At 32.4% G+C, this 23,604-nt stretch overlaps 2 protein-coding genes across 2 annotated transcripts in view; one reads left to right on the plus strand and one right to left on the minus strand.

The window, feature by feature from the left end:
- Positions 1–23,604, minus strand: part of LOC118194703 (uncharacterized) — a 195,126-nt gene that overhangs the window by 130,677 nt on the left and 40,845 nt on the right. The window lies entirely within an intron of this gene.
- Positions 1–23,604, plus strand: part of Myo10A (unconventional myosin 10A) — a 388,389-nt gene that overhangs the window by 73,472 nt on the left and 291,313 nt on the right. The gene's annotated exons all lie outside the window — the stretch shown is intronic.

A 23,604-nucleotide genomic window follows, 5' to 3' on the forward strand; every position in this document is an offset into this window, starting at 1 on the left:
ATGAAAACGACCATCGATTTTACTTCTTTAAAGCTGATCAAAATCTATTAATTTCTGCAGAGAAAAAGTCTACATATTACTTTTTTCATTGTTTAAGATTTAAAAGAAATTATTAAATATTTGTGAAAACATTTTGCAACGTAATTTATTTATAAAATGTATTCCATTAACCTAGTTCAGAGTGGAAACTTTACTGCGCTTTAATTTCATTATCTCAATAATTCTAAGACCTGAAAGCACTTGCATTAACAAAATATGCATTTCGAATATTTTATTCAAGTGCAAACTACAAAGTACATTACTGATGATGACTCACTAGTAATTCAACTGCTTATTGCATTGGGTTAACTTAATCATTAACTTAATCATGGGTAAAGTTATCAATGAGAACTGACAAATCTGTGGAAAACAGGTAGTACCTTTTCAAAGAGTTTAGCCGTACCTCCTTTGACTGTTAATGGCTCATTTTTCAAGTCTCCTGTTTCCAAAAAATTCTAATGTCTCTACAGTGTCTCCCGAACGATGATGATTCTTCACACCCAGGATTTGATGATTGAGTCCTCTAAACCCCAGTCGTCCTTTAAAAGGGGAAGTATATAAGGTATTTCTTCCTCCTTTTTACCGTGCCTTCGTGGTGTAGTGGTCTGCTTTCTGGGCGCGTATTCCAGAGGTCCGTGATTCTATTCCCGACCAATGTGTTACTCATTTTTCAAGTCTCCTGCTTCCAAAAAATCCTAATGTCTCTACAACTTTCGTTTTGCCTTCATCTGGCTTGTCTTTTTTATACATTAGTCATACGCTCAAAGGAAAGATTTTTTTCCCTCTTACTTATTTATTTACCACAAAAGAACTCTCTAATGATGAAAGAAAACCTGACGGCATTTTTGGTTGATTAGCATTTTACAGCCTTTTAAAAGTAGAAAGAGATAAAGCCAGGAAGGAACAGGAATGAAAAATTTTAAAATTTTGTTCTGCAAAGGTTAGATAAGCTGTTACGTAGCAAACAGCTGCCATGAAAAAAAAAAAAAAAAAAAAAAAAAAAAAAAAGTTTTTATAAATTTAAGTCCTTTGTTGGAAAGTTTGATGATATTTTGATGTGATGGCTCATTAAGGACAAGTGAAATCTCCCCAAGCCATTGAGAAAAAGATGCACTCAAATAAGTCAAATCTCACCTATTTTTGCTATAATTTCAACTACTTTATAAACTGAAACGATAAAAAGTTATTTAATATGAAGTACTACAAGTATATGTTGTAAACAACATTGCATTCTTTTTTATGTAGTAATATTGCACTAATTGTCTTAATTACTTCGATATTAATTAAATATGTTTATTGACTTAAAAAATTACATGTTTACGCATCAGTTTTTTTTCTCTACTCCTTATCCCAAAATGTTGGAGGAAAAGGACATCAACGATAATATTTTTCTTCGTTGACGATTGCATACATTGTTGTTTAGATTACATTTTGGAGAAAGAGGAGAATAACTCAATAGTTAATTAAATAATGAAAAGCAAACTGTGTTATATTTTTATGTAGTAGTTTTAGCTTCACTTTCCCCTTTAGTAATAGCGACTTTACTTCCAGACATAAATTTCATAAGATGTACAATTGCTCTAGTATAATATCATCCTTACCTGCCTGTAATTCAGATTTCTTTCAGCAATAACTTTCTATTAGTCTGAAAGTCGGTTAGTTGGAGTTTCATAATTCAGTTAATTTAAACTGCCACTTGAGCGTTGCAGTTGTTGGCAGGCTAAGAGTAATGCTTTTATTTGTGCTGTATGTAGTCAAATGATTTCCTAGTACTAAATTTCAGAATACAATACCCGAATCGCACCGTATTCTTGTAGCATCTAGGAAAGATTGTTAATTTTCCTTCTTTGTTATTACTTTCTCTCACTTCGGAATTTAAATTTATAATGTGCCGTCCAGCCGGGATAGTGGTTAGCGAAGCTGACTGCCGTAACGAAGGGCCCGGATTCGAATCCCGGAGAAGGCATGGATGTTTGTTAATGTATAGTATCTGTGCGGAAAGAGCGCACTCTAAATATCTAAATATGCTATGTTCTAATAGCATATTAATATTAGAAATCATACTATGTTCGAATTTTCTTAGAATCCGAAAGATTAACTGCACGAAGTTTTCAATGTTTTATTCATGTGTAACATGATTCGGGCCCAATTTCCCTTAAAATCTTCTATAAAGTTTAAATAATCCAATTTAGATTCGCTTCGCTCTAACCGTTGGATCTCACTCCGATTATTAATTTTAAATTTTCCTAAATATCAATTCTTCAATAATTAACTATACAGAGGAATTTTTATAAGGTTGTAGACATTCCGCCTGGTGGCTCAAACGCACTGTTCATATGAGTGTATCGCACTGTTCGCACTGCTGTTTTGAATTCAACTTTTCGATATGACATAAAGATTAAAATAATAAAGTTTCAATTTTAAAATTTTTATTTATTTTAAAATGTGATGTTATATCGATGCTAAAAGTACGATGCTATGTCGGACATATTTTTAATGGATTTTGAAACCTCTTACTTCATTTTTTTTAAACAGCAAAGTACATTTTAACTATCTTTACATAATAGATGGCAGATATAATTTCCGTGCAATCATCATATCGGAAGTTAAATATTTTCATGTATTTTATATTCTTGAATACGTTCTTGAACGTTTTAATTGCAATTACTACAAAAATCGCTGCTAACACAACTACTTGTTCTCCCACGTTTGTCTGAGTCAGATTACATCTACAAGGGATTACAATGGCTTAGTGTTTATTCTCTGTTAGTCTGGCGTCAGTTAAGAAAGCAGTGGGTAGGAAGGGCTCTGTACAATTTTCATTCTTTTTGGTGTGAAATATAAGGAGTGGCCGAGGAAAATAACTATACTATCATTAGGCTAATATCATCTTATTTATCGTGAGCGCTGCCATTTTGGGTATTTTAATTCTAAACGTAATGATTTTAAGACATAAAAACTAGTTTTAAACTTTTAATGAAAACTAGTACTTTCATTAAAAGTGACTTACAAATTAATAGTTAATTAATAATAATACAGATAAATGTAACTTAGGAGAAAAATTTGCGTACTTAGAATTTATTTGTTTTTAACTAATTTTTAAAATCTTTCTTTACTCAGATCTCATTTACGTATTCCTTTTCTACATTTGCCCAAAAAGATCTAACCAAGATAATTTCTTCGTAATAGATCACTAGCTTATGCAAGTTTATTGTTCGGCCAATCTTCCTTCCTAGCTCGGGACGGGATGTGGTACAAATAACACTTTTCTAATCATTGCTAAAAACGTTTTGAATGTAAATTATACTAAGTAAGTTTTGAATGTAACTAAACTCATCAAAAATATTATTTTGGTTTTGAGAAATTCAAAGTTTTCTAACAAATTTTCTTATCTCAATTTTTTAAAGCACTTTTAGCATTTAGCTAGATAAGTAAAGTTACAGAATGAATAACACGATTTCAAATTCTGATCTGAGATTTCTTATTTTTTAATAGCTTATGAGCTCAAGAAATTTCATGCAAAAGTCAAACTGAACTTTTGCAACTTAATACCCATTTCTGATATTTGGCTTGTTTATTAATGGCAAAGCACTCCAGAGTTATCTGCCTAAAGGGGGGGGGGAATACCTTCGTAGAGGAGTTTCTAAGGGAAACTGGCTCAAGGAAACAAAATCCATTAATTTCAAAGTCGACGATTTAATTTATTATAATTATATATGTTCAGATTTGGAAACAGCATTGAATAATAAATAACCTAACGTCAAGCTTGAATTGACATATAAAATAGATGATGTAATAATTTAGATTTCGAGAAGTTCGTCATCAATCTAAATTAGATATGGCGTCCCCATTAAAGTATTTATTTTATGTATTCTCGTAACGTTCTCTGATTATTTACTCGATAAAATTTTCTATGTAGCTACAGCCAACGATCTATTTCTTTGTAACTATAACTGTTACGATCGTGTATCTCTTTCACCAATATGTATTTGATACACCAGGATCAGGGTACTTAGCTTTAAAATTAGGACAGATATCACAAAGTCTCATCATATCTAAAATGTTGTACATTTAAATCATGATAAAGTTTCAAGAAAGCGACCTAAATCTTTAGTTTTTACCAAAGGCTTCGAAAAACAAATAGATAGATGTGAGTTCAAACGGATCTAACTTTATTTCGTTTTAGACCATGATCTTCAGATTCGCTTTTTAGCAATGTAGAATTCAAATTTTTCTAAACTGTTGAATGATTATGATATTTAAGATTAGTAAAGGGAAATAAAGCAACTCTGAAACATGTCTTATAATGTTTCCTCTTGAGTATTTAATTGGGTTTACTTATTTCCCTTCTGAGCAATCGGCTCTTTAAATTCTTGAACTTAAAAACAAAACTATCATTCTTTATTCGGCAATTAGCTAGAAATATTTCAGCAGTTATTCAAGTGAAGAATTTCCGTTTAAATTCGATAAACAGTTTAAAGTTTTTGCATCTAGAGAAATAAATCACATAAAATAGTTCAGTGTTTTTTAGTGAATAAATTAGTTACTTTGAAAATTATCTTTCAGTGAGCTAACTTTTATCACATAATAAAACTGAAAGTTTAGTTTATTTTAGATGCTAACACGGGTGGCTTGGTATGAAAACATTAGCAAACGTCATTTGGAGCAATTTGAACGTAACAGAGATCCAACCTGGATAAAAATTACAGTTATAGTAGTACAAATTTTACTCGATTAAACTTGATCTAGATTAATTTCCTTAATTTTCCATTAAAACCTGAACAAATCATAATAAAATTGTGATATTTTTAACGGAAATAACATTTTTAAATAATTTTTTTATTCTCATTTTATATCAGAAATATTTTCTTCTACGTCCACTATTATTTTTAAACTTTTATCACATAATAATTTATAACTCGATTTCTTGTTTACTTTCAATCCGATCAGGAATTTTAAATGCTTTCCATATTCATGTTTTCATTTCATTCCCAACGATTACTTTCAAGATTCTCAGGGTTGGTCTTGTAATTTATGAAAACTCTGAACTTAGTAATTTTAATTTTTAAACATGTTTGAAAATATAAGTTCTATGCAACTTCGGGTCGACCAATCTTGTGATTTCGAATTAAAGTTTACCATCCATAGCCGAGAAGAATAAACATGGGAACTACGACAGGTCAACAAAATAACGAAATCAGCAATGGTATCAACTTCAATATTACTATGTTATCTTCTTTCCTGCTGCATAAAATCTGTAACAGTTTTGCGATGTTAATAGCCTACAAAAACCATAGTCATGTCATTCGTGATATAGTTTGATATTTCATTATTAGAGGAAAATTTTAACAAATCGCTTACTGGGTACTAAATTTAAATGTTAATATGTCGCGCTGTTGAATATTAATTTCAAATTCACAGCTACCCAACATTTTCTAATAAATAAGGGGAATAAAAAAAACTCAAGGCAGTCAACTTAAGGCATTAGCCTTTTTGTCTTTAAAAAGGAATGCCACTTATATTCTATGTTATACTTCAGTAACCTAAATCTATGTTTTCTATCTTTTAAAGTTTACATTAGCATGCATGCAGCTATTTATAACATTATCGTGTAAGGCTTTCTAACTGATATGAATTATGAACAAAAGGATGTAATGAATATTACACAAAATTTTCTTGTTGTAATGATTATTTGCTATATTCTGTGACGAATTAAATATTTTGGGAAATACAAGAGAACTACAGGCACGACTGTCTTTTAAATTCGTGTTTTTTTTGCAATTGAATTTGTATTTGCTAGCAGATTAATATTTTTCTATGTGGGCTCGACTGGATTTGCTACGAGGATGTAGCTTGTAAAACATTGCATAATAAATCTCAACTGAAAACAAAAATTGGTGACAGTAAACTTAGTTGCAAATTCTCATGCTAGTTTAATTTAAATTAAAACAAAGTTTATTATAGCTAAAACAAAAAGAAACCAAAAATTTATTCGAACTGAGAAAAAATTGGCCCAGAGATGATGGAAAAATTTATGTTCATTGCTGATTCCTACATTATTGGTCTTATAATGTTTCAATACTAATAAAACAAAATCAATATATCAGCTGATTCTTGAATAGGAACACATGATTCTCAATATTGTATTGAGTTGGTAAGAAAGTGAATTCGGTTTACACAAATAGATAGTTGTTACATTCGTTTCGTAATTCTTCTGTCAGTATTATGGTTGTTTTTTTTCCTCTTGAGATCTGGTAGCTGACACGTTTAAGTTACTATAGAAATAAATGCCATGTATTTTTGTTTACTACTGTTAGTTTATGGTCAGTTTTAACACGGGATGCAAAAATAAACATTTTCGACATATTTTACTTTATTTTCACAAAGGCAAGAAAGCAGCTGAGGCCGACCAAAAAAAAACATGTGAAGTTTATGGTGTTGATTGCTTAATGGAAAGCATATGCCAGAATTCGTGTAAAAATTTTCATGCTAGAGATGACCAGTGTTCTGGCCGACCTCTAAAGTTGATGATGACAAAATTAAAGCCATAATTGAATCGAATTGTCATATAAATGTGCGAGAGATTGAAAAATGATTAAATGTGTCAACAACTGACAATCACATAGGATGGGAAGAACTCATTAAGAAACTCAATATTTGGGCTCTGAATACATTAAAATAAATTCACTTAACACAACGAAGCAATATTTGCGATACGCATTTCAGACAGCAGTGCGATCAATCCTTTAACTGGTGATGATAGTTAGATCGTAATCGCAAAGTTTAAAAGATCATGGCATCAGCAAAATATCATGTTATCAGTTTGGTGGGATTATAAAGGTATGTATTTTGAGCTGCTCTCAAGCAACCAAACGATCAGCTCAGATGTTTAATAAGAACAAATTAAGAAACTGGAGGAAGCATTCAAAGAGAAAAAAAGGACAGAATTAGCAAATCGCAAATGAATCGCGTTCCTCTGCTACAATCCGGGGCCTCACACATCTTTAGTAATAAGTACGAAATTATTGGGGCTTGGCTGAGAAGTGAAGTCGCATCCCCCATATATCCCCGACCTTGCACAATCGTATTATCATTTATTTTAAAGCTTTCAAATCTTCTTAAATGGAAAAAATTTCAATAATAACGATGACCTCAAATCTCACTTGGGTGAGTTTTTTTGCTGATAAAAATCATAAGTTCTATGACAGCGGAATGATGAAGTTATCAGAAAGACGGTTAAGGTTATCTAACAGAATAAAAGTTATTTGACTGATTAAGTTTAATTTTTAATATTGAAAAAAAAATGGAGTTTTAATAAACACTGAAATATCGAAATGACTTTCTTGCCAATCCGATACATATTATTCAAATCAGAATGTTGAATTATCACCTTAAACTAAATCTTAAGAAAATTAATGAACGAGCTCCCATTAACGGATTTTCTCTTCTGATTTCCGTTAAGGACACGTAAAATAAGTTGGAATGCCACGACGTTTGTTCAAATATCGAAAATTTCTATAAATTTATTCATTTATGCCAAATCCAATTTTTATCAGTCCCTTCTTAGTACAGCAGTGTAAGAAAGCGATACTACTGTAAAGAAAAACTATTGTAGCTCTTAATAAAATATAAATACCTATTTCATTACATAAACCGAACTTTTGATTGATTTAATCAAGAGTAAACATACGAGTGGTGTCTGTAAAAAGAGGGATGCTTTTGAGGAGCACTTTTTGAGAAAACTGGTTCATATTTATGTCATACACAAATCTTACAATAACAAGTTTAAGAATTGAAATCTGCAGTTAGCGATCTGACATCGAGGTCAGTACAGCAGGCAAGACACTATTGGCAATAGAGAATATTTTTTTTAAGCGTGGTAAGGAGGTCCACGAAACATATCTATACGATCTCTTAGTATATGATACTTGTATATGATTGCATTAAATTAAAAAAAAAAAGCTTCTAGACTGACTGAAACTGTCTTCGTTAGATATTGGTAAAGTATTTTGTTTGTTGGCATTTCAAGCTTATTAATTATGACTGCATAGAGAAACGAATAAGTTTAGAGATAATGATTTCGACACTCATTTCATTTATATACTTAAAATTTTTCTTTAGTAATCTACAGCCTCGTAATTGCTTATTGATTTAAATAATGAAAAAGAGTTTTTACTTCCTTGTACGAAGTAAAAAGGAAGTATTGTAATCGCGAAAAGTTTCAGGCAGCATATTTCAACGAAAATATCCATTTTGACCGCTATCGAATGCAATTTAACGATATTTTTGCGTGATATCTGTACGTAAAGACAGAATAAAAGACTCGTTTCCTCCAAAAAATTGTAAAACTGCTTTAAAATTAATTCTGAAGAGAATTTTTCGTGGCGTATTTACGTACGTATCTCGCATATCTCAAAAACGAGTAGCCTCAGAACGTTGAAATTTTGTATATAGGACTGCTATAACATGTAGATGTGCACCTCGTATTTTGGTTGCAATCGGCCGCACCAAACGTATATAAATATATTTATATATATATCCACTCTGTTACCCGACTCAGTAATCTTAGTTTCTTTACTCTTTCTTATATGTTTGTAAATTGTACATTTTTTGCTTTAAAAATGATTGAATTATGTTGTTTTTATCTTCCGGTTAAGGTTTTTATGCCTTTAGTAAATCTGTATGCAATATTTTTAGAATTATCAACAATTTTAAAGTTGTTTAAGTGCCGCTAAGCCTTTTTTTTATGACGGCCATTGATTGTTTACATTTGAAACAACAGACTAGTGGATTTGTTGCCAATCTAGAGAAACTTAGCTTCGCAACAACAAAGATAACGCCTTCATTTATTATTGCCAATTAAATCAATCATGCTTAATCCATTCTGGAATTTTTTCGAGGAAATAAGTGTTTAAGATTTACTTCGTAATTTTTAATATAGATATTTTGAGATTTTATGTATTTTTGCCTTCTAACGAAGTGAGAACTGAATTAATTGAATGAGAAATACTCAATAGTCTGTGAAAAACTGTTTCATTTTCGTTTTGTTTGCTTAATTTCTTTTATACATCATTCTAGCTTTATTATAATATTTGAATAGAACATGTGGCAACGATTAGATAATTCTATTCTTTAAATGATATAAATTTTGTGCATTATGACTTATAATATGAATGAAATACAATACTGTTAAGTGAATCTGGCGCCAGAGTGTCGCTATGGTAAACAAATACTAGAGTGAATTTTAAAGAATGCATTTATTCTATTGTGGTTTATGCGCTGTCGGCGAAGTAGATTTAATTAAATCCGATAAGTTTAAATGAAATGCAAGAAAAAATGCGTATAATTTAGTATTCCGTACAAGGAAGTCATGTGGTGTACACATCAAATTTTTTAATAGTAGTGATTCTGATAAGGAAAATCTTCCTTATTCGAATGATAACGTACCATTAATTGATTATTGAATATGAAGAAATTTTTACCGTTATCACGACGTTCTTTAAAGAAGATCCATGCCAAATCATATTTCACTGGAAACGTGAAATTTATGTGCTGTATAACTTTTCTTCATAATCCTTGTTGCACAGTTTCTATTACATTCTAATTTCCTTTCTTTATATTCATTTATTGATAAATAAGTACCTTTTCCTATGCTCGAAATCAAAATCATTTGATCAGTGCAGTTGAGGTCTCAGTGACAGCTATAATTAATATTCTTTAAGATTCTTTTGGTGCCTTTTTCAATTTCTTCAACTTTGTTATTGTTAGAGAAATTTCTTCAGAAAGTTATTCTTTAGAAGAAAGCTTTTCTTTAATAATCGAAGTTCAAAATTCTTTTTCAATTTGTTCTTCCATTTATCATTTCAGTATATGACGAGAAATAGATGATTTCAGTAAATTCATTAATGCAAATTAAAGTATAGATGAGAGACTCACGATGAAGTAAGTTCATGGAAGATTATTCGACCTAGAGTAGAAGCATGGACAAAACTGAAGTCTTCAGAGATTTTATTCATTCTCCTTTTAAAAGCCCACCAGCGGCCGAGCGGTTAAGTCGCTGAACACTGGTAGTTCGGTCCGAGGTTCGAATCCCGCGAACGGGCTGGCTGCATGGGCGTTTTCGTGGTTTTCCCCATGTGTAACGTGTATACGAGCCAGTTTCCCTTAGAAAGTCCTCCACGAAAGGCATCCCTCCCCTTAGGCAGATAGCTCTCGTGTGCTTTGCCATAATTAAATACACCAACACCATTCTCCTTTTAAAGGGCTTACTGATATTTGAAACTGAAGTCAGAAAATATTTCTTTCAGCTTCAAGGAAAAAATATTTTTATTTCCTATGCATTCATATTTATGTAAAATATTAAATTATTTTTATTTCTTATGCATTAATTTTTTCTTTTTGAACGAAAAGAAATTGAACTTTAATTTCCTGTTCCTTTTTCTTAACTCTGAAGTATTTTGTCTTTTACAAATCAAAAACATCTGTTTCTTCATTTTTTTTCTAATATAAAGTTCGTTCAAACTTATTTTGAATTTTCATGAAAAGATAAGCATATTGACAAAAGCGAAATTTACCGTAAATATTATAAATTCAGAATGTTATAATATAACAAGTGTTTCCTTAAAATATGTTTAACTTCAATGGAAATGAAGGAAACTGATGGCGTATGTCTGGAAGTGTATCAGGTATTTTTGTTAAGACGTGAAAAAAAATTCAGGTTAATTCCTTTTATCAAAAATCTAATAAAATTATTATTTCTTCTTTTGATATTTTGCCAACTAGGCTGTCTACGGGGGTGTTTCTTAAGCATCTTAGGAATATAGCCCTTTTGTGGTTTGCAGTAATTAACTAACGGTTTTCATTCCTGAACTTTAAAATCAGACATCCTTTCTAAAAGAATATTATAATATCGTTATATTATCTTTTAATATCTTCCTAATATATGCTAGTATACACTTCTTCATATTTTATTACATTTATATAATATTAATTAGTATAATAACTTTTGTATAGAACTGAAACATTATCCTTTCGCTTGCGTTATGTCAAAATCTCATTGTCTCTGTAGCGTTGTGTGCCATCGTTGTATCAGAATTGTCTCTGTTGTGTCTGATATAAAAAAGATTCAGCCATTAGACAAATTAAAAATAAAAAAAAGGGGAGCATCCTTTACCTAATCTCTCCCACTAAATCGATGATTCCATTCCAATGAACCGAAATGCAGTATCAAATTGAAAAACTGGTTGTATTAGGTGTCTCGTACGGATTTTAATTTCAGCTGCATACTTCTTGAGCAGTAGGCTGCTTAATGTATGCATTAGTGATTTTCTTAGGGGTTGTTTGGATGTTTTTTGAGAAGCTGTTGCCTTTCCGGATTAAATCGTCCTTGAGGAGAGATCGAGAGAAGGTGAATGGCAACGCCGGAAAACATCTTTCTTGAGAAACCCCGTCCGACTGGTCTCTTATCCTCTTCCTTCCCCTTTTTCTATAAACCATTACGCATACTGATTGGCCTCCGGCCGTTCCACGATCATTCAGATTCCTTCTCGGTATTTCCCTCCCCTTTTTCTTTGCCTACTCTTGCTCATAACCTTCCAACGTGGAAATGAGGACATGCAAAAGAAAAAAAAAAGATACTTGTTTAGAAGGAGTTTAACCCTTTCAGTATGCATTTAAGGGTCCATGGAACTAGCTTAAAAAAGTTGTTTTACTTGCAGAGATTCTCTTAATTTGAATCTTGGTGAAAGCGAAATGCATACAAGGCACAATGATAAATAACTGCTTCACTGAAAATATACTATCAGATCAGTTGCTTTTAAAATAGTTTTTTTTTTTTTTTTCCTATTCCAAACTATTCGTTTGAGAATATTTCGTTTTAGTCTAAATTAGAGAAACTATATTCGAGTCTTCGCATTCCTCGAATCTTTAAAAAGATTAAGATTCGAAAACTCGATTTTTTTTTTTTTTTTTTTTTTTTTTGCTTTCTTCTTTATTTGAATCTTTTGTATCCTAACCTATAAAACCCTTAGAAGTTTAGTGCATTTAGAGCGCTATCGTACATCCGTCTATTTCCAACGATTAACTGTTTCAAATAATTTTTATCGGCTTCAACTCAGAAAAAAAAAAGATGCGAGAATTTTTCCTTCCTTTTTTAGAAAAGCTGTACATTTTACGTTTTCCCTAATCAGTATCGAAGTAAAGAATATGAATGGGAGGGTGATGGAGAACCAGTTTTCCTTTCATGTGATTAACCCCAAAGCGATATGGTTATTGGCTGTTGTATATCATGTGTGATCCTGTGATATCATCAGAAAACTGCACTAAGAGTTATTTATCTGACATCTTTTGAATGGGTGATAAGGCCTTATAAACCACTTTTTATTTTATTTAATTTTCTGGAGAGATTTTAGTGTTCCATATTTAGTATAACCTATTCAAATTTAATGTTAATTTTCTAAATATTCTCGCCTTTCTACATTTGCTTTGATTTAAAACGATCTCGGGGTAGTGGAAAGTTGAAAAATTACTCATTTTTCTTTTTTGTCAAATTATGTAAAGGAAATGAACCTCGAGGTTGAGGAGCTTTTATTATGGATTCATCCGTTAAGTTTCATTTGGAGCTGCTTAATAAATATAGGCGTACTTTTAAAAACTGTAATCTTAAATTTATTTTTCACTAAAACAGATTTTCTTTTTCTTTCATTTCATATGGAGGATTTCAGAATCTTTTTAGAAGTCGGGTTCGGTAAATCTGTGATTTACCTAAAATTACAAAGCCCTTTCTGTTAATTCACAAACTACGGAATATACTTTACTTGAATAACTTGCTTTTTTATGGAAATTATCCAGAAGTTGATTGAAAAGTTTTAAATTTTCCCAAATTTCAAAGCAATTTTTTATTCTGTTTCTGAATTTGAATATTAAAAAAAAATATTTATAAATTTTTGCAATTTAAGGCACAAATAATAATCATTTAATAGGCCTTCATCACGGATATTTTTCAATTTATATTCATTTCATAATGAAATATTACACTGTAATCAACTGGTTGTCACTCTCTCGAACATCAGATGTCTTCTGAAATCATGAAATTTTTTGAATATTTTTGTATGATTCTTTTCCCCGGATTCTTATGTTTTTGCAATTCATTTTTAAATGTTTTCAGAGTTTATTATTTGTTTTTCTTTTTTACTATCTTTCACTACAAAATTTGTCTCGTGGTTACTTCGCTTTATATTACATGTTATTTCAAGTGTTTGTTTCCCTTTATATTATACATATATGCTATCTTTCTAATATTTCCTTATTCAACTTTAATAACTATCTCATAGCAACGAAAATAATTATTGAAAGAACCTTTCGTGCAATTAAGAAGAGGTGAAATTTCTTTTCATCATATATTTTTCTTAGTCAATTAAAATACGAAAACGAGAATTCATAATTTTACTGAGAAGTATCGGATTTTTATTGAAAGGTCTTGGATTTTTAGGTACACAAAGAATAAAAAACAGAATTATTTATTCATTAAGGTACCGCGACAGAAATAACCGCATCTAACGTGCAAATGATTTTAAAAGTCTATACAAAATCTGATATTTAAATGGGACAATTATGCTGATTTGATAAGACTTAGTTTTAATTTGTACAGTTTTCTGTTCTCTCATGTTCCAACATATTAATTGATTCAATCCAGAACACATTCGAATTTTAGTTAACGTTCGAGCGAAGCTTAATATCCTTTTATTTAATTTCTTTTTAAATGCAGCTTATGATTAGCGAAGATTGTTTCCTACTTTAAAGAATTACTTATAGCTTGGTATTTTTCTCTTCCCTCTGAAGATGAACTGTTAACCGTTTGATAAGCATTGAATATGAAATTTCTTTATTTAGAACTAGTATTCAAGTTCAGACGTTTATTTGATTTAATACTTTAATATTATCTGCATTAGACCAACTGTTGTACTTCCACGAGCCAACGGGTCTTCACTTTTACGTTATAATTTATTTTAAATTATAGGCCTCCAAACAGCGGTAAAAATAACAATTTCAGGCTTGTAAATCTGTTCACTGAGGCTCGGTGGCGCAGTGGCTAGCGCGTCGTGTAGCAGCACCACAGGTCCGGGGTTCGATCCTTAGACTGGGCAAGGTTGACTCAGCTTTTCTTCATTTGAGTGGATCGATAAAAGGAGTATACCAAGTTCGCTTGGGGACTAAACATCGAGGAGTCCTTTGACAAGCTGACCACTCGTCCTGGCTAAGGTTCACAAGCACCCCAGAGCCCATGGTTTAGAAAGCAGATATCAGGGCACTGCCGGCCATAGCTTTCTAACGGCTGTTTGTGCCACCAAGTTTAGTTTAGTTTTAGTTTTAAATCTATTCACTTGTTGTCGATAACTCGGTTTAGAATATTAGGTTGATCTAAATTTTTGCCTAGGTTTAAATCAAATTAGTGCCTAAGAAAGATTTTCTTCGATTTCTAAGGGCTGCGAGTTCACAAAATTGTGTAAGCTTAATGCCTGTCACAAAAATAAAATAGAAAATATTTAAAAACATATTCAAAAATTAAACTTACGGCAAAGCCAATGTTAAATAAATCAGTAATTTGTTTTCTATCTGTGTTTTGTTAAAGGAAAGTACTAGGTTTGTGTTTATTAAATGAAGGAACTAAATGGAACAAGTATTGTGATTTAAATTAGCGCTGAGCCTTGAACAAAATATTGTGCCAAATACAGTAGTGTCACCAAGGTTATAATTGTTGATTTTGTGTTAAAAGTATTATGATTAAAAGCCATATATCAGTACTTCAGAAATGAGTAAAATAATAAAGAGAGTAGACATGTTTTGTCCACTTATTGCTTCATTTATCAGTTGCCCTTGGTTGAAAGGTAATGCCGTGAGAAGAAACTGATATAACCTGCATTCATTGCCACTTGACAAAAAAGAAATCAGATTTTAATGAACGTATTTGTGCTTTGAGAGAAACCGAATATGCTGATCAACAACTTCGCAGTCTGCTGAATTAGAAACAGGAAAAATCATCGGCATTGCTTCTTCAAAATGTTTTACTTCTGATCGCATTATGATGTAAAAGATGATAATTAACATATAACATAAGATTTAATGAGCGCTACGGTTGGTTGAAAAACTTTAATATTGCTAGAGAGAAAACACGAACCAACAACAACAATAATAATAATAATAATAATAATAATACTAAAAGAAAAAAAGGGGGGGGGGAACAACTGAAGTCATGTTTCAAGAAATTTGACAAAATCCAAGCACTATAAAGGTAAAAAAAAATGCAGTACATTTTGTCAAAGTGTGCCATTTTAAATGTTCACGTATGAGCTCAGTGAAATGAAGGCAACAAATTAGTTAAGAATTAATATTACAGTTCAGAGAAGTTCATAAATTCTAATTCAGTAATCTACAAATAATAGTAAATTCAAGATTTAATTATGTCTGTTTACACCAAGTGCTAAAAAAAAATCTTTCGACTAAGTCAAAGTAAAAAAGCTACAATTTTGAACAATGCGTTCTGGCCACAGAGTCCAATTCACACAGAATTATAGGATAAATAAAAATAAACTAAAACCATCATTTCGAATTTACTGAAAACTCTACTGATTTCGAGAGTAACTAACTCGGTCTCCTTTTGCGAATTGAATTTTTGACCAAGATCGGTTGAGGGTTCATGATTTATATATTCATGTGTGCATGAAGATAACAACCTGAAGCTCTTGCTAGTAATTTAAAGTGCTTTTTACGTCCGAGAAATAACTCGCAGCTTATGCAAAAAAGCACGCCAAGAATAACATATATTATATTTGAATCTTTTTTTCGTTTATCTTCTCAGGCAGACTTGATCCACCCGCTAAACGACTTTTCTTTCGCTCATGGTTTGCTTCATTTTTGCTGTTTAGGAAATGTTCTTATTCGAGTTTTAACTAATGCAAACATCTTTTACATTTGAAAGAATAAGTTTTAACTAATACAAACATCTTTTACATTTGAAAGAATAATATCGCCTTTTACTACTTAACAAAATTTTAGAAGCGTTTCCGCCACTGTAATAGACAGTCTTATTTTTTTTTTCAACAATATCAATAATCTAATGTTTCCGTTCTTTCCTATCGAAAACAAAATTGCCCTGGCAAAATCCATACCGAATGAATTATGTAGAAGGTGGCATAGTCCTTAATTGAATAAAATTTTTAAAAAATTTCTGACAGAAATAGCAAATTAATCTTCTTACGATGCCTTACATTTTTTATCTCAATGAAAAAGGCTAGTCCATTCGTAAAACACTGGCTATACATGAGCATAAGTAATAATTTCTAAAATCTTAAAGTTGTCCTAATGATATTCGTTCCCTTTAAATTTAATGCCGTAATTTAAATTACTTTATTTATGATTACTAAATTTAAACGATTTTGATGTCATTAAGACAGCTTTAAGCTTTTATAACATGGTACGTCTGCGCCATTATAGTCAAGTGTTTTACGAACTCTGGATTTTCCGATGCTAGCAATTATGCCAGAAGACATGCAATGAATAAGTGGGAGGGAATTCTTTATAAGTGCAGTCTGAGTTTTCTATCTGTACTCCTTTCATTTACATCAAGCATCTCATTAGAGCTTAATAAAAATTTTGAGTCTACGCATAAAAGATAGTGATCATAAAAGATAGAGATAGAAAGATTTGAGTATACGCATAAAAGTATTATTCTAGAGTTTCACTTCTCTACCAAGATCCTTTATCTTTTCGACAGCATATAGTATTTAATGCAATTTTATTAATGTAGTACAAAACTAAAGACGAGCTAGTTACCACTATATTTCACCTGGCTTTCAACGCATAAATAATAAACACATTGTTATGAATTTTGTATATATGTAAATAATTTTAGTCAAATTACATGCAAAATTGTATTATATCATGTAATATGTAACATGAGATGGCTGAAAAAGAATGTAAGAAACAATACTGTGTAAGTACAAACAGTTCATCTAGTATTATTACAGGCGTATGGATTGAGCAATTTCTTTGCCCTTTACATTAGTTCCACATGCTCAATGACTGTGCATTTTTTATCCTTTGCATTCCAAGTTGAGAAGAATACATATGTGCCTGTTCTAAAGTTTTTAAGTTTGCTTCTTTTTCGGGCAGAGAGGGCACAAAATTCACGTAAAGTAACTTTTACTTGAAGAAGCTTCGGGTAGAGAAATACTCATGCCAGCTTTTCGCTTGAAATACGTGCATTTTTTAAAATCAACATGATTATGAACCTAATTTTGCATGAGGTTGAGACGAAAAATATTGGTTTTTTGCAGATTATTGCTCTCAAACGATTATGAAACGGACTAAAAAGAAACTTCAGACTTTCTAAATGCACTAAGTGCAACAATATATATATATATGTGTTATACAAATATGTATAAACTTAAAACATTTTATTTTAGATTTTAAAAACAATATTCGGTGATTATCATGCTTATCTTTATTTTTTGGGTTAATAAGGAAGTTAAAAAAATATAGATCATGTGGAACTTGTAAAGATAATCAAACAGCCCACTGCAAGTCTAATGAGCTGTTACTGCCGCGTATGATGCTCTTATAAGATTTTAAAAAGTTCTTAAAGTACACAACAAGCATGTTTTTTGAAAACTGAAATTTTCTACAAGTAATTTAAAAGTAACTTGAGAAGCTTGACGTAACGTATCCCTTCCCAAAAGCTTCTCTGCACTTTATAATAACATTTACTGCATTTAATACAGAATTTAATAATGGGTGGTAATTCTGCAATTTGGCAACCTCGATTTAGTGAATTAAAATATAAACATCATTTGTAAGTAAACCATTAATATGTTACACTGTTATTTATATGCTGCTAAAACACTGAAACGAATAATTTGCAGTTAAATTACTCGATCATGTGACAGTAAAGTAAAGAGTTTAACATCACAATAGCACTTCTCCCCTTTTTTTATTGGTAATAAGATACAATCAAATGATACATTAGGTGCTTGATCGATTCCCTTGCTCTCTCACTGAGCAAGTAAAACGCTCATTGATGCGCCAGTGTGCGTTGAAAATGGCTGCTAAGCCGGATGTGTCGTCTATCAGCTAAGCCTGGCTGAATTCGAAGAGACAGCTAATATAGAATTCATCGGCGTTTATTTCTGCTTTATCGCAACGTCCACAAGGGGACGTGACCATAGCGGAGGTTGAATCAGTCTCTATTATAGCTCTTTAAGCTCTGTTAAGCATATTAGCCAAAATTTGTACAGTGAGCTGGAAAAAAAAAGAGATTATGATCTTGTTTTTGGCGGCGTGATATCATACAGCCATCCGTTGCTGGAAAAGTCCTCTATTTTATATGTGCCAGTTTTTAAAAATGTTATCCATAACGTATTGCATCCATGTTTACATTTCTGAAAATAAGCTTTCAAAAACTGTGTAATCCATTTTTAAATATACATGTTCTGTACCTTCATCATTATTGTATTTTTTCATAGTGCATGTGTGTTTTAAGACCTATGCTAAAAGGTGCATTTTAATGCATAATATAAATATATAGGCCTTCTTACATTGAAGTAGTAGTACTGAACATTTAAAATATATTTAAATTATGTTTGTAAAAAAATTAATTTAAATGTAGCAGTTATAGGTAGATAATAAAGATGCATAATCTTTTATTTTGCATTAACAAGATTTCACTTCAAAATGGCATATGGAGGATGAATGTTGATTTCACATTGGCTTTATATATTTGCAGTAATTCATAAGCCAACAAATACATCTATTAAACTCCAAAAATAGTTCCAATTGCAACTCTTATTGAGTATAGTAATACAAAATGTCTTCGATAATCTGTGCGAGATTTTTAGACATTTGAATCTGATACGAAGATGTTGCAGGGCTTACACATTTAGAGACTGATCCTGATATTTGTTTTTGTAGCTGTAGAACAAAACCATCAAGTTATCCTAACATAGAAACATCATTCTTGATATATACTGACTACCAATAAGTATTTGGACACCTATGCAAATGACGATATCTGCAATCCCAAGGTACGCCACGGACTCCGCCGGTATATATAGGAAACAGCATCGGCTTTAGTCGCATGCAAGATGCCTCGCAGTTCAGAGCTCTCTGATTTCGAGAAAGGTATAATTATCGGGTATCAAAAATGTGGCCGATCCTTAAGGGATATATCTAGCGATCTGAAGTACCCAAAATCGACAGTGGCCTATGTGATTAAGAAGTGGAAGGTGACCGGTGATTGTCGGATTGTGCCTCGAGTCAGCGTAAGAAAGCAGATCTGCTTGGTTTTCATAGTCGTGCTGCTGCCCATAAGCCTTTGATCACAAAGTCCAACCGCGCTACTCGGTTAATGTGGTGCAAAGCACATCGAAATTGGACCGTAGATCAGTGGAAACGGGTTCTTTGGAGTGACAAATCAAGGTTCACCCATTACCGTTTGGATGGCAGGGTCTGGGTCTGGCGTCTACCTGGAGAACGTCTCCTGCCAGAATGCATTGTGCCAACAGTCAAGTTCGGCGGAGGTGGAATTATGGTCTGGGGGTGTTTCTCCTGGTATGGGTTGGGACCCTTAGTCTCCATTTATGGTAAGCTCAACTCCGATGCCTACTGCACTATTTTGGATGATAATGTGCTTCCTACGTTGTGGCAGTTTTACGGGTTGGATCCCTGTTACTTTCAGAACGACAATGCCAGTTGTCATGTTTCGACGTTAACCAAGGCTTGGTATGGTGCCAATAGAGTTCATCGAATGAACTGGCCTGCCCAGAGTCCAGACCTGAACCCTATCGAGAACCTCTGGGACGAGTTGCATCGCCGAATTCAGGGGTGCACTACCCTTGCAAAATCGGTGAAGGAACTTCTATGTCTTCTCCAAGCCGAGTGGAAGAAAATACCACTAGCTGTCATACAAAGACTTGTGGAAAGTATGCCCCGGAGAGTCCACGCTGTAAATACCTCTCGTGGAGGCTCTACCAACTATTGATTTTGAATAAAGTTAGTTTTTCTTTTCTATCACAGGTGTCCAAATACTTATTGGTAGTCAGTGTATAAGAGAAATTTCTTCAATAAATTTTGAGAGTTTTCTTCTTTAAGTTGCACCCAGTCTTGGAGAAAAAGTCAATACCTATTATTCTGCCGATAAAAAGGGAAGGTAATTTACTACAATGGTTAATAAAAAGATGTAACTCTTTCCGATAAATTCTACACTTTTATTCAGAAAAATGAGTAAAAAAATGTTTTAAAGTCTTTAATAAAATGCTACTTGAAGCTGAACTGATAATTTACGCTTAAAGTTACTGTCGTGTCATCTATTCTTGTTTAAGAAAGGGAAGCTCTTGTGCTCAGTGAGGAAAATTGGCAGCTTTAGTATTGACGAAGACCTATATGGTATATTTTTCGAAAGTAATGTGTGCCGTTTTCACAATTAGTGTTTAGCCGATATTCAATAACGTGATCTGAAACAATTAGCACCTGCTATTTCAAAGCAATATATACATTTATTTCAAATTGGTGTTGAAATCACTTATCAAATAAAACTGAAACCAATGTAAATTTACAGAGAAATTCAAAGTACCATTTTAAATATATTTTGAATTAATTTTTTATATCCAAAAATAATAATAAGATGCATAACTAATTTTAAAATGTTCACGATAAGTAAAAGTCCGCTAAAGACAGTTTTCATTAAATCAGTCTTTTTCATAAAATCTTGAATTTCGGTCATCGCTCGGTCGGTTTTTGGTAACAATTTTATTTCTTTTATAATGAAAGAAGCGATTGGGCACATGTATATTCTTTGAAGTATGGGAGTAATTCTCTTGCTATATTATATTTTACTTCCGGATACATTATTGGTCCACTAATTTAAAATATCAAAAGTTACCTTTTAAAACTAAGAATGTGCAGTAAGCCGTACGCTTTCAGAAATATTTATATAAAAGAAATAGAAAATTATTTAAAAACATGATCAGGAAGTTCGTAGTCAATAATGATAGTAATAAATTCTTCTAACTTTTTTGAGTAAACAGAAATCAGCAGAATCCCCATGCGGCCCATAAACTTCAAAGTGACTCTCTCTATGTACAGTTGCAGTATGGAATCAAGTGACAGTTATATTTGATTGAAGAATGAAGAGAGAAACATTTTTTCAGAAGGAGACTATGAAACTAAATATAATATGCAAATCCCATGCTATTGATAAGAAGATAAATTTTCGGTTTTGGGGTAAAGTTTATTGCAGTTCAGTCTTGATTTACACTTATGCTTGTAAGATACACTTCATTACCCAATCTATTGTAAGAACTTCTTAGCTCTCGAAAAAATGCTCACATAGCTCAAATAGTTATAAATTATTGCTTAAGCATAAAGATTAAATTTGGATAATTCTTATTATTTAAGTTACATAAAGAAATTATAGCAGTATGACCATGTTACTTTTAAGAAGTAAAAAAGTAGGACTTCTGTTGACATTGTTAAATGTTATTTATATGCTATAAGTTTTCAAAAGAAAATAAAAACGTTTAGTTATCTGTTTAGATTTATCAGCTTAGTAATAGTGCGAAAATTAACTTGTTTGTAAAAATGGGAATACCCGTATGTTCACGAATACCACGCGCCACCGAATAAGACGAGCACCTGATTTTTTCGATGCACAAAAAAGAAAGAAAGAAAAAAAAAATATTTCGCATATTTTCATCAAGCCCACAGACAGCTTAATTTATCCCCCCCCCAAAGAAAAACTTTTCTGTATTACGAGTATAAAAAAAATATGATACCGATCGACTGTTATCGGGAAAGAAATCTGAACTACAAACCTGCAACTTTTGCAGTTCCTGACTAAGTAGGCCCACCAGCGGTCGAGCGGTAAAGTCGCTGAACACTGGTAGTTCGTTCCGAGGTTCTAATCCCGCGAACGGGCTGGCTGCATGGGCGTTTTCGTGGTTTTCCCCATGTGTAACGTGTATACGGGCCACTTTCCCTTAGAAAGTCCTCCACGAATGCATCCATCCTCTTAGGCAGATAGCCCGAGTGTGCTTTGCCGTAATCTCAATAAACCAAACCAAACCTGACTAAGTACGCAGCAACACATGCCAGTAACATTTTAATGGGAAAGAATAAATCGCTTAACAGAACGGCAGAAAGAAAAAAGCTGTTAATCTAAGTATGTTACATAAAATTTTATTCGTTAAACAATAGCTTCATTCGGCAACAATCACCGCACTAAATATAAATTTAAGAGTCCCGAGTGATCCTTTAAAATCAACCGGTAATCTAACAAAGGCAGATAACGTACCACACCATGGCACTTCTCCCACCTTTAGTCTGGGAAACACAATTTAGATTGTCAATATGCCTCGCCTTCTGCGCTGCTGTCATCACTGATGCTTTCCGAACTGCCCGAACTGCCGCTGTTCTTTTCTTCCTCATCATCCCACACTGCACAATTCTCACTTCCGCCCATTATTTGAGAGGGTACAGTAGCATCGTATAACATTATATTTTCTGAGGATATCGTAAATTCCAAAAGAAGCAATTTATGTCAACCAACTTGGTTTACCTGGCCTATACTGCGTTGTTTCGCTTAAGTCAATTTTTCCGATTAAAATTATCAAAACTGTTATGATATTCGTAACTGCATATGATATTCGTGAACATACGTTATATGATTTGCAATTTCGGTTCGTCATCCCTCCAAAAAATCCCGTCGAGTTACCTTGGAGCTTTCTTTTGTGGCAGATTTTATAGTCCATTTTTGACATGAATTCTTATTATCGATGAAAATTCTTAAAGTAATCTTTAAGAACAGTAATTTATCATGAATTATCCGTTAACATACAGAAACACTCACGCATACATACATGCGTGAAATTTTCTTCTGCAACAGTCTTTCAGATAAGTTTTTAAGATAGGAATAAGGTGCTAAAAATTAAGTTTAATCAAGAATTTTGAAGCTTTTAAAGATAGGACTCATAAAACGGGCTTTACGTAAAGCTTTAAAAATAGGATAAAATGGTTATTCATGCTTATCATCTACAGCTGAAGATGCAGGGACAAATTGCTTCAAACAATCTCACTCTAGACAGGAGGGCGTAGTTAGTCAAATCATTATTATAAAAATGCTTTGAATGAAAGTTGATAAGCTGTTTAACATCAGACAATCAAGTGTATGTCAATATAGTATAGAAAGACTGGGATTAAAAAATCAACAATTAATAGCGGTAGGCATTGAAAAGTACATGGCGTCGAAAATTAAAGTTAAAAACATATATTTTGCAATAATTCAATTTTTTTCCAATGGCGGGCACTTGCGTATAACGGCGCTGGCCATTACTAAGGCCAGAAGTGGTGGCCATTCTATTGTGGAGGCACCTAACAGGCAGCCACCGCTACCTCCTATGAAGGGACAGATAATTTTACATCCATGCTTTCTCCAGGCTTCCCAGAACCTGGGCCCTTCGGTATCGCAGTTAGGCTCCCCTAACCACAATACGCTCTGGGCGGAGCAGTAATTCAAAA

Source organism: Stegodyphus dumicola, chromosome 9 (assembly GCF_044657685.1).
Source record: "Stegodyphus dumicola isolate Sdum_Otavi_A_Nest chromosome 9, ASM4465768v1".
Classification (NCBI taxonomy): Eukaryota; Metazoa; Arthropoda; class Arachnida; order Araneae; family Eresidae; genus Stegodyphus; species Stegodyphus dumicola.